This window comes from Silurus meridionalis, chromosome 10, assembly GCF_014805685.1.
Source record: "Silurus meridionalis isolate SWU-2019-XX chromosome 10, ASM1480568v1, whole genome shotgun sequence".
NCBI lineage: Eukaryota > Metazoa > Chordata > Actinopteri > Siluriformes > Siluridae > Silurus > Silurus meridionalis.
In genome coordinates this window covers 14,557,974-14,570,970 of record NC_060893.1, presented here as the reverse complement: position 1 = coordinate 14,570,970, position 12,997 = coordinate 14,557,974, and positions in this window count along the sequence as shown.

The following is a 12,997-nucleotide window of genomic DNA, read 5'->3' as shown; positions in this document are numbered from 1 at the left end:
AGTTCAATACAAGCCGCTTCAATAGCTGGGGAAAAAAAATGCATTACGGAAAACTGGAATCTATATTGCGTGCTTTCAAATATCACCCTCAGACACACCTTCACATTCTCATTCTGTGAAATCAGGTAAAAACAAGCCTTAAGAAGGCTTGTATACTGGACAAATCTTAATAATACCATAGTGAAATAATAATTGGCTATATGGTATATATTTCCATAAGTTTTTACTCTACATGCCATAATGTGAATACATTTTGCTATATTTTAAACTATTAAAATTTTTTTTTTTAGCTAAATCAGAACAAATCATCATGCCTGACCCGGCTGGAGAGTGTATGTAACTCAGTGCTCTGTGTGTGGTGTTACGTTGCTGCCAGACTTTTGATGTTGGATCAGGCTGCATTGCAGATCAAAGGCTATCCTGATCTAAGAAGTAATACTGTCCTCTGATCGTGTCCCGAAATATGTCTCACTAATTTGCCCTTCACATCCAGTTTGTCCTCTAAACACTTGACCATTAGGTTAGGAGGTTTAGCTTCAAAGTGTATAATAGCACTGACACTTAAGTCTTTATAGCAGCATCACATAGTTCTGCTTTGATAAATGTAATACTTTGATAAAGTAACTATGGGAAGTACTATACAAAATTAATTTATAGTCAATTTATAAAAAGGTGTATTTGTATTTATAGTGTAGTTAAGTTAATATTGGAGGAGACACTTGTGTTGTATCACATAAACAGAAATTAGTTTCACTGTATGACTTTCATGTTTACTTTCTGGGCTCGCAGCAAAGGTATTTGGAGAAGTGGCTTGGGGATATATGACTCCAAGGTCACTCATCTGCGAGAAACAGGAAAGTGTCAGTGTTTGTGTGTGCTAAAGGTTGGGTTATGAGCGGAAATGCCTCCCTAAGTCTATATCTAATAGATAAGCCTATCGTACAAGGCCACTCTCAGATCCTGGGAGTCATAACTTGCCCTTCTGAATCAAATAACAGATTATTCAACACTAGATTTTTATGAGTGACTTTAAAATTCAACATTAAAAAGCAAATTGTACAACAGTTTATAAACTATGTTTAAAAATAATTTTAAATCCTGAAGTTTAGTCTTTAACTGAGGCATTAGAGGAGTATAGGAAAGGCAGATATTACAAATTATCTATCTATCTATCTATCTATCTATCTATCTATCTATCTATCTATCTATCTATCTATCTATCTATCTATCTATCTATCTATCTATCTATCTATCAGTTGTTTTCGAATCTCATCCCACTTTATAGTAAACACTGGATGGTTCTGGTTATTTTTTCTTCTGGAGCACTTCATGAGTCATCAGAGAAATGTAGGCTCTAGTAGTCATTTAAAAGCATTTCTAAACATCGGCAATGACGTCAAAACAACCCTGGCTCTTCTGTTTCCTAAACAAGCCACATCACTGCCACTGCGTTACCATCATTCCCATGTGACACTTGGCCACACGCAGTAATTAAAACATCCGATTTTGTCTGTTCAATAAGTAAAACGTGTTATAGCTATTCAAACTAGTAAACATCCTGTGTGACTGTTCCATTAGTTGGCTCGTATACTTATTTTGCTGCTGAGGCAGACCACAGCTGCTCTGTCTAGTGGAGAGGAAAGGTCTGCTGGGAGCCAAACTAATGTGCATTCATGTGGTGTTGTTTTTTTTTCAGACAAATGCGAATTCTGAGGTTTCCCATGCTTGAATAGACCTCTGTTCATTTCTTCAGAAAGTTGGGGATTATAATGTAAATTACAGGAGAAGATCAGGCGATTAAATTCCAGTCACATCTAAACATAATCTCTCCCTATTAAAATATGAAGGTGTCATGGAAAAATGTGATGTATGCACGTTTCTTTAATGCAACAACAAAGAGAAAATTGCGTAAAGGCTTTACTTCATGTCATGTAACCACATACAGTATGATTACATGGTGCATGTAGGCCATGTGTTTGTAATGCATAACTTCTTTCATTCACTGCCAAATGAAGTTATTTTAAGCTACATTAATCAGACTTAGTCCACATGCTCCTATGCAGATACTGAACGCACAAATTTGGTGACTCCAGTTTAGTAAAATTACTTCCTGGTATCCACTGAATGTGGCATCTTAGGCACTGTTCACTAAGCACGAGGGCTGCTAAGACGCGTGCTGCACCAGATTAAGAAGTAAATCATGTGGTCTGTAAAATGGAGCCATCTGCAGCTGTCTGTACAAGTCTTGGAGAGCAGGAGGGAGAGGGACAAGAGAAAGGAAGCAAAGAGAAAAGCAGAGCATATGAATAGTAAGACATATGTTTAGCAATCTGGTGGTCAGTGTTAGCTGAAAGAATGATCACTGTCTGCTTTGTCTATGTTCCTGTCTGACACAGAGACAGATGAGGAGGTATGGACAGAGATGTGGTGGGCATGATGTCATTTAAAAAAGATTTTGAACTGATATACGAGAGCCATTTTGAAACTATACACCAGAAACCTGAAAGGAGAAAAAAAAACCACCCACAGCTGAAATGAAAGCTTTTATCCGCCATGGAAATATATGGCTTAATCTGAGAACAGCCCACTGGTGGAAGAAAAATGAAAATCACTAAGGTTTCAAACACAAATGTTTACTTTTGTCTGTTAGCCTGTGTTTGTGCAGTATGTAATAGTGCATCACCAAAAATGAAGGTACAGAAAACCTAATATGGCCATGAGATAAATGCCTGCAATAACCACCATCTGGCCTAATTTCCAGAGCATGGCAGTTTTTAATGAGGAAGAGGTGGGGTTAGAAGGCCCCCAAATGCAATTTATTTCCAGTCCTGGGCTCAGATATGACTGTTTCAGATTATAAAGCACTTAAGAAAAAGGGTGGAAAAGACTTAGCCAACAGCCAGAACAAAATGAATACTGGATCATAGCTGTTCTTTTGAAGAAAAAAAAAAAAAGAAAAAGAAAAAGAATTTTCGCAAATTTTGCATGATTCAAAGAAGGTGAAAGAGAATGGGCAGGTGACCATTTTGGTGAGAAAATTTTAGGTGTGTCAGATCTAACAGATCTATTAACCATACACCAAACTACTGCTTCTTACTTACAAAGCCTTAAATGGTTTGGCTCACAATTATCTTTCCTATCTTCTAACACGCTACAATCCGTCACGTTCCCTGAGATCTTAAAACTCCCGACTTCTAGTAGTTCCTAGAATAGCAAAGTCCACTAAAAGTGGTAGAGCATTTTCACATTTAGCTCCTAAACATTGGAATAGTCTTCCTGACAGTGTTCGTGGCTCAGACACACTCTCCCAGTTTAAGTGCAGATCTTTTTAGCAAAGCCTACACATAACATACACCACATATCATAACCTTGTGCTCCAGAACATCTGATCAAATGCACATTATAAACTTGTGCTTTTCATATTATGAACAGCAGCTACGCTAATTCCTCTCCACTGCTTCTCTTTCTCTCCCCATCCAGAGACATCCTGAGGTTGCTCCAGCCCCAGTCACATCCCACCTCATGAAGATTGTGGACCTTTAAAGAAGTAGATGCCAACTGGCAAACATCCTGAACCATCTAAAGACGTACCAGTGCCAATTGGATCCCACTTCATGTGTGGAGTTTTGACACTGGACCTCCTTGAGTGTTTAAAGGCTCTGGCATGGAGAAGCTGGTGTTTGATCTATGATGATCGCAAATGATGAGCTATTTTATGAGTTGCTCAGTGGCTCCTAGTTTTATAACCACAGATGACTGTAAAGGACAGTAGAAAGAACATTACTCATAATCTTACACTCCAGTGCTCATGTTAGTTCTCACTCTCCAGTGTTCTGTATTGTTTAAAGATTAATGATCACAGTCTTGATGTCACCCAAATGAGGGTGGGTTCCCCTTTTGAGCCTGGTTCCTCTCAAGGTTTCTTCCTCACAACATCTAAGGGAGTTTTTCCTTGCCACATGGAAATGCTAATCAGCGATAAATGCACACCATTCACCTTAACTCTTGATTTCTGAAAAGCTGCTTTGAGACAATGTCTGTTATGAAAAGTGCTATAGAAATTAGGTTGACTTGACTTGACTTGTAAAATCAGTTATGAATTTGAAGCATTATACAGTACGATAGGGCAGTATTGTTGGTGTTAAATGTTAAATAAATATAGTCTATATTCTTTGGTAGAATTGTAAGGGGACTATGATGAGTGTAAGAAATAAACAGGTGGTTTGATAGAGCTGGTGGAACACTAAAACACCTCCTCTCCCTAAAGCTACTACATAATACTGAACAGCACTATGCATGTAGCAGAAATTATTGCTTGTACACTGTGCACTATACAAGTACATTATTAGTCATTAGTTTTGAGTTTTGCTAACCAGCTTGGCAAATTAAGCCATTAATTTCCTGTGGCAAAATATGCTTTATTTCTGCCATTGAAGGGCTTCTCATGTTGTATATGTGCAGCTGAACAGTCACATGCTGATACGGTCACATGCTGATATCTTTCACAGGCTGTCTGTGTCTGCGAGAAAAGCCTTCATGTGGAAAGTCCCCAACGGGAGTTTCTTTCTAAACTACTTAACCTCTTGTCCCTTAGGCACAAATCATTCTAACAGTGTGCATCTCACAGGCCGTTGATTTAGCAAACACTCAACAGTGTTCTCCACGTGTGGCTCACAGTGAAATGGTGGCGGAAGGAAGTAATTGCTAAATTAGTTAACTATTAAATGCAAGCTGGTCCGTTTAAAAAAGCTGACCAGGTGGTGGGACATGGTACAGCGATAATAGGATTGCCATTATTTCCTCATAGAAGGAAATGAGATAGACAAAAGCTATATACGCTTATAAAGTTCTATACAACCTTTTTGGTGGTGCAAGCATTAATGTATACATTATGTATGGTATAATAATACCATCCATGTCAATAGGAAATACAAAAACTATTGATTACATTTTCCTAAGGTTTAGGGTGTGATTTGTGTATCTTTTCTTGTAACATGCTGTCCAAACTTCATCACTGCATTTGTATGAATTAACTTTTTATGTTCATATAATTTATGTTTTTACACACCTACACACTCAGGCATGAAGAAAATACCCCTTATTTTTCATTCTTCTTATTCTTTTGGTAATGAAAATCTTGCACCTGTGCTTTGCTGCAGTATCTTTCCCAGGAAGCTTCGGATTACAAGGTCACTGTTTAACAGCCTCTGGCCTTAATAATTTTGAAAGCGTAGGTGTAGTTTTAAGGATACAGCCCCTGAGGATGCTGCCTATTGTATTCTAGACACAATGGTCTTTTTTTTCTTTCCGTTACATTCAAATGATAAAAAGGCAGGGCACAGAAGTCAGATCTATAACACCGCTATGGTGGATATCCTAGTTCTGAAAACTTCAGACATGTTCTATGAAAACCATCTGTGTGGGGGCTGTAAGGATGTGACTGCAATTAGGTCAGCAGCAGTATTAAGCCCAGCAGATAAGATCGCAGGTTATTGTAGACACTGCTACTCCTCTGGTGGCCAGCTTTTCCATAATAGCGTAATACTATACAGGTGTTTGCACAGGAACCGTATGCACCAGCTCACAGAAACCATAAAAAATGTGTTTTTTTACAGCCTGTTTATGCCTTAACTGAAGCTAATGGAGACAAATGCAACAATTGCATGATCTTGTACAGAAGAGCCCTTTCACAGAGAAAGACTCTGGCCTATTTTGGTTCTCTTAGGCTACCTGTGCCTCTAAATCTTTCTTAGCAGGCCTGGATACTTTTGTGCGTGTCTTTTGAGTTTATGTGTAAGAATGGGTGTGTCACACTATCCTTGAGTCATTTGAACCCTCATCAAATGTTAACCGCTACAGTCTGAGCCCATGTGGAATCCAGAGGGACTGTTAGAGGGCATGATAGACAGCTACTTTATGCTCCAGATACCCTCCTGAAAGCAGGACTGATGGTTGCGAATTGAGTGAAGTAAGAAAAGATTTCACCCTGTTTATCTAAATCTGAACCAATTATATTAACTAGCATATTAATTGTACAATATAAAGTTAAGGTTTAACCAAATAGCATTACATTATTTTGATTGTATACATAATGTGCTCTGTGCAAATACAGATATTAATTAATAGTGTAACGTTGTTTTTGTTTTAGAAAACATTCACATTGAGACTTGGTGTGTGTATCGGTACTGGAATCCAATAAAACAAAAACGTTGAACAACTGTAGGTTTCAGCAAAATTTTCAATAAAAAAAATCTGCAATTTATATATCACACAAAAGAATTGTCCAGGATTTTTATGTGTTAGACAAGGCAGATGCATCTGTTTCATTCTTTTTATGGGGAAACAAGTTAACAATGGTGTACACACATTTCTGATTTATTTATAGTAGCACAGGACATATATCTCTCAAAAAAACCTTCACAAATGTATTTATTTAAAATATATGTACACTCATTGCACATGTTTTTCTGCATTCTTTTTGATTGTTCACCATGGTTACTAGAAGGCAATCTTGCCCGAAACCATATTATTAAGTGTAATTTTGACTCAGCACTGTAAGTACATCTCAGTGACATAGACTGTAGAACGTAACAAATCCAAAAACTAAAGTGCTCAAATATAATTAGATGTGTCAGTCATATCAGACAGAAGATAGAAAGCGTGCCAAATGTACCCAGGAAATGTGGTTGTGGAGTTACGTTTTATAAATTGCAACTTATAATAATTTGTGAATGATAATGATTTCTATCTTCCTTTTTTTAAAAGGTCACTTATGGTTCAAATACACATATGAACATTAAACGATACAGTTTTTTACATTTAGTGTATAGAATGAAATAAATTACAGTATAGTATGAGTTAATGTTATATATGATGTGAACCGCAAAGCATGCATAACTGTGAATGGCAGGAAATGTTTTCAGACACATCGTGTATAAGCTGGATAATTCAGGCACATTGTGACTTGCTTGAGTCCATTTCTAGCTAAACAGAGACACAATGTATACTGTGTAACCACAGTCATGTCCTTAGACAACTTAGACTTAAAACAGTTGAAAGTAAGTGTTAAAATACAAACCATACTTTATTCAGTATGACGCACCCCGAATTGACGTGAAATTTAGGAATTTGTAAATATAAGAATGTGTAATTTATACCCTACCAGAAATGGCGGGAGGAAATCTGATCTCAGATGTCTGAAACATTTTGCTATTGTGGAATACAAAAAGAATACAAAAATGACAGATAGATTTTCTATAGATAGACAGATAGGTTTTGTATATATATATATATATATATATATATATATATATATATATATATATATATATATATATATATATATATATATATATATATATATATATATACTGTTAAATCTATGATCAAACACCAACAAAAGCACTGTAAAAAATACTTAATGTAAAAAGTAAAAAGTACAGAACGTACACATTTATAAAATACTCATAAAATGCTCAATATTTGTCCTTATTCTTATTTTCATAATGTGAGCACTGATTTTACAGTGTTACTTTTATTGTTCATATAAAGCAGTGACGGTTGCTGTTTTAATAAGTATAGTGTTGGACGTCTCACTTTGAAAAGCAGTGACCTAGTAATTAGTCACATAATTCAGTTTTAGAAGAAATAAAAAGCAGAACTGTGCTAGGCTGAGATGGACTGACTACAGAGAACCACTCTAAAGTCTCTAGGGTGGTCATTCATTTCCTAGAATGTTTTCTCGAGGCACACATTTTAAATCCTGCTCATGTGCCAGGATCTGGTGTCAAAGCTACTGTCTGTCAGAGATCAGGATCAGTCTATTCTTCCTCACTGCCCCCTTTTTCTCTCCACTCAGATGTCTAATTAAACACACAGTGAATACTTTCTCTCTTTATTTGTTTGTCTGGTCATACAAACAGACATACATGTGCACACGGACACACACATGTATATTTATATACATCCATGTCCACAGAAAACCTCTCAGCTGTGCTGCCATTCCAAAGAAAGGTCTCATTTATCAGGCCCTCGACAGCTGCTTATGACAGCAACTGCTGGCAGACACAACATGGAAAGTGGAAAGAAAAAGACAAGAAGGAAAATCTAGCATGCAGGAATTTATGGTCAAATCTGATTTTTTCTTCTTTTTTCTAAGAATTCAACAGCTTTTAAATTGTTCTTTGCAGTTGTAATCTTTTAAGTACACTATAACCATGACAATGCTTTACATTTTATTAGGATAACATAAACTTAAAAATATGCAACAAGGGTTTTAAAAAACATTTCCTTCCTGTACATTACACTGTGAGTGAAGAGTTTTTGAGCACTATGTATGCTTCAGTTTCAGGCACCGCAGCACAGTTTAATAATTTTTAGCTATTAGTTTAAACAGACCCACCTTTAATAAAGCACTTATCCAGAGCTTCACTAGTATTTAACTTGTCAGGGCATATACATTTAATTACAAGATTTAAGTTTTCAGTAGAACATTTGTATTATATTTTCATTAGTTATTAACATTCTGAGAATATTTAATTTGTCGCACTAATTAGGATTTCACAAAGAAGAAATTTGAAAATTAGAGTTGCTATAGAAAAGCACTTTGCTAATCTGATACCAATTTCTTTCTCCAAACATTTTTATTAATTTATGTCATACAAAAAAATTATTATTGTAACATTTAATAAAGCAGAACATCAGCAAAACAGGTTATTTCCTCTAACAACAATAAGCAGTTGTTTTCTGACCAGCCTTATGTTTTTGTCCTTTTAAAAATAATAATTATTTTAAAAAAGCAGCTTTTCATCCTCTCTCCTCTTTCTACTAAGTGGAAATTTTGCTGAAAAGTAATTGCCCATATCAACAATTTCAGGCTTCATCTTTGTTAAAGAATTTCTTTTAGTTTTCTCTCAGTTTTAATGTAGAATATAAAATCCCATATCAGACTGGAGAATTCAGCAGCACTGTGGTATAACAACATGCAGTGTAGAGTATTGAGGTGTTGAGCTAGATGTTAAGAGCAGCCTGATGTTCTTCAATTCTTTCTTGACATACATTATTATCAAAGATTATATTACATAAATATGTCTACAATCTACAAAATTTATATATAATTGGACAATTCCCTTTGTTTACAAAACCGACATAATGACAAGAAAATTGTGCATTTTCAGAATGTCCATTATAATAAGTATAGTGAAATACAGTTTCCTGGTTGAAATCAGGACAAATGTGTTATGTTTCTGTTTAAGCCCTGGGTGTGGGTTGTGGCTGTGTATATGTGTGTATATGTGTGTATCTGGGCAATGTTTGTGCCTCTCTGTGTATAAAGAAGTGCACTCTAAAACAAGACCTGACAAGCACACCAGAGATCTAGTCACGCTCTGCCATCAAAACGGGTAAGAGCAATGTGCAGAGTGTAGGCGGGCACACAGACGAGTGCAAAGTGTGGATGTGTGAGTCGCTGCTGTGTTTTGGCCCCTCTCTCACCCCAAAGGCTTCTTTAAAGTAAACGGAGCTGACACACTCTCTTCCGTATCAGGCCCCGGAGCCAGATTTCACTCATTACAGGAGACGTGTGTAAGTTTTGAGTTAAGGAAGTGACACAATGCAGATGCAGGTGTTATAGCAGACCACACGGACACACTTCATTATGACTTTATCATGCGGAAGAGGACATATAAACCAGGCAACATATGCAACCTCAAGCAGTAAAGCGCAGCTGTAATTAGAGCACTTCGTCATACAAGAAGCTCCCTTCACACTGCACATGTGGCTGTTAAGGAGCCAGTTAGACTCCTTGATAAACACTTGATCCACTAAGATTATGTAAATTGCAGAGAGCAACTGCAATTCTTTAATACTTCTCCTTTGTAAATGGTATAGATTTAATTTAAACTGCTATATAAGAGACCTGATATATGTAGAACTATAAATTGAATAGATTTTTTTAAAGTTTTTCAATATTAATAAGATTACATTTACTTTGAATGTATTACATAAAGAATGTGCTGGTGACTGAATATACTCAAACCAACAAACTGCGACTGCTGGACCTTTCATCTGTTCTGCGTTGTAAACCATTCTGGATAAAAACATTGCCAAATAACATAAAAATTAGGTTTGATAGCTCCATTCTATTAAAACTATGTATAAGTTATAATATATCAATATATCATGGTAATGTTACATCTTCTCAAGAGGCATGTTTATCGATGTTTATAGAAACAATACATCGAATTGGACTGTGATGTTTGCGGATGATATTGTGATTTGTGGTGAGTATGGGACAGGTTGAGAAGAGCCTGGAGAGGTGGATTTACACTCTGGAGAGAAAGGGAATGAAAGTCGTTTCATTTCCCTTGTAAGACGTTTTGGAGACAAAGAGAGAGCAGCCCGATTGAGATGGTTTGAGATGTGCAGAGGAGGAACATGGGGTATATCGGTAGGAGAATGCTGAGGATGGAGCCACCAGGAAGGAGGAAAAGAGGAAAGCCGAGGAGAAGGTTTATGGATGTGGTGAGGGAAAACATGCAGGTAGTTGGTTTGAAAGAGGCAGATGTAGAGAACAGAGTAGTATGGAGACAGATGATCCTACTGGGAGCACCAAATGAAGAAGAAGAAACAATCCACCAAATTAACATGTAACACATTTTACTCTTTCTAAGAATATTATTTAGTTGACAACATTAAATGCTTCTAGCTAGTAAATACTCTGACTACCTTCATGAAGTACAGTGGTCTAAAACAATAGTACAATATTGTCCGGACTATAAGCCGCTTCTTTTTCCCCACTCTTTGAACCCCTTATTGTCTTAAACAATAAAGCGGCCAAAATTTTGGATTTTTCCTGGGTTTTTCCAGGTTTCACAAACTTCAAGCCAAAAAACTGATCCCCATAACATTAGACCAATGAAATTGCCGAACGGGTTCAGGTGAACCAATGAAACTCTTTATAATAAATCAGATGCACTCCCATTAAATCGGGCCGCACCACATCATAAATATGGATGATGTTGCTCTGACTTCTGACCTGCTGCTCACTCGGACTGTCTACAGGAAATGCGAATCATTCGTCACGCTGAAAACAACCGGGCATGAAAAAACGCACTTCACCTGTGTTCTGAGCTGCACGGCATCGGGAGAAAAGCTTCACCAATGGTGATTTTTAAACGCACGACGATGCCAAAAGATAAACTCCCGAGAGAAATTGTAGTGAAAGGAAGGACGAAGACAGTGAACTATGACTTTCTTGGTAGGCTACTGTTTAGATACAAGCCATGTAACAGACACTGTCTTTTGTTAAAGCCTGTGTAAAGTTCATTAGTTTCAATGTAGACATTGCTTATAGACAGGTGCGACTTATTTATGTTCAAAATAAAAAGCTTTGTCAAATTCAGTGGGTGCGGCTTATATTTGGGTGCGCTTAATATTCTGGAAATTACGGTAGTCTGAATTGCATCAAGTTAATGTAACAATTACTTCTACAGATTTTGTAAACCTCAGAGCAGACTAGATTAAGTTAATGCTTTAAGTGGTAGCTTAGTGGATAAGATGTTGGACTTCTGATTAGAATGTGATTTTAAATCTTACTGCTGGGACTTTAAACAAGGCTCTTAACCCGTAACTGCTCAGTTGTATAAAAATGATAATTGTAAGATAAAAGTATACTTTACATGTAACATGTAAATGAGACAAAATCCATGTCTCATTATCTTAAATCTAATTTACAAGTGTTCAAAGTGAGGAATTGTTCCGAATTTAAATCTTGTACATCATTAGGACAAATGATATACAACTTGATAAATATAAACATAATTTATCACATTCATAAATAAAACTCTACAGTCACAATGTTTGTTGCTTGCATTAGTCTGGGGTTAGATTAATTGTAGTCAAGCCAGCATTTATGTAATGTGTCTGCTTTTACACATTATACACAACACATTTAATCTAATTCCTCTGTAGACATATTTGAAGTGTATTTCACATTGGTCTGAATCAGTGGCTCTTATTTACTGTGTGTGTGTGTGTGTGTGTGTGTGTGTGTGTGTGTGTGTGTGAGAACTCTGGTCTAGTCCTACATGACTAGGCATGTCTCTCTCACGTCTGTCAGAGCGCCACTAAAAGAGACTTCAAAATAGCAATAATTACTGGGCAAACATCCGCACAAGGAACCCAGCCCTGTTGATTCTGACACACCTTAGTCTGCCCTTAGTGGCTTACAGATAATAAGATGTAAAGGTGACTGAGCGTAAATTGCTTCTAAAAGAAGAAAGCCTAACATCGCAAGGGTTCCAGTAACAACTCTTATTACTGGTGACCTTTTAAATGTAGCTTCTGAATTTGGAAAAACAAAAAGACAAAGCTAAACAAAAGTTGAAAAAAGCTCACACACCTTACTTACTTTACCTTAACTAACATAACTGCCATGTGTGAATAATCACCTGATTCATGTCACATTTACGTGTAGGGAATTTACACTCACGATATTCATGTAGATTTTTGTATGTGATTTGTTTTATATTCCTTTTTATTTTTAACATGTGATCACATTGTTCACACTGTTCACACTGTGTATTGGTATTTACTTTGTATTTATTTAGGGTTTGTGTTTACATGGTTGATAATGATCTCTAAAAATATGCACATTTTCAAAAAATATCTCTCAGAACCAGTATTTTCTGGTTTATGTCTTGTTTTCACTCTTCCCACTGAGTTTATAGCTTGAAGTTAAGAGTCTTGGCTAATGCTTTAAATAATTAACAAAGCAAACATGTGTTTATGGATTTAAATAACAAAGATGTTAGACATCAAATAAATTAACCAGGATGTAAACTTTTGAACTTACTAATAACTATAGGTGCTGACTTAGACTTAATTACTTTAATAATATTTAGACATGCAGTATATTTTTGCATTTATTTACAAAGGCCTAAAGGGGAATACAAACATATGCACTCAGCTTTAGTATTGCTTTTAAAATATGCTGGTA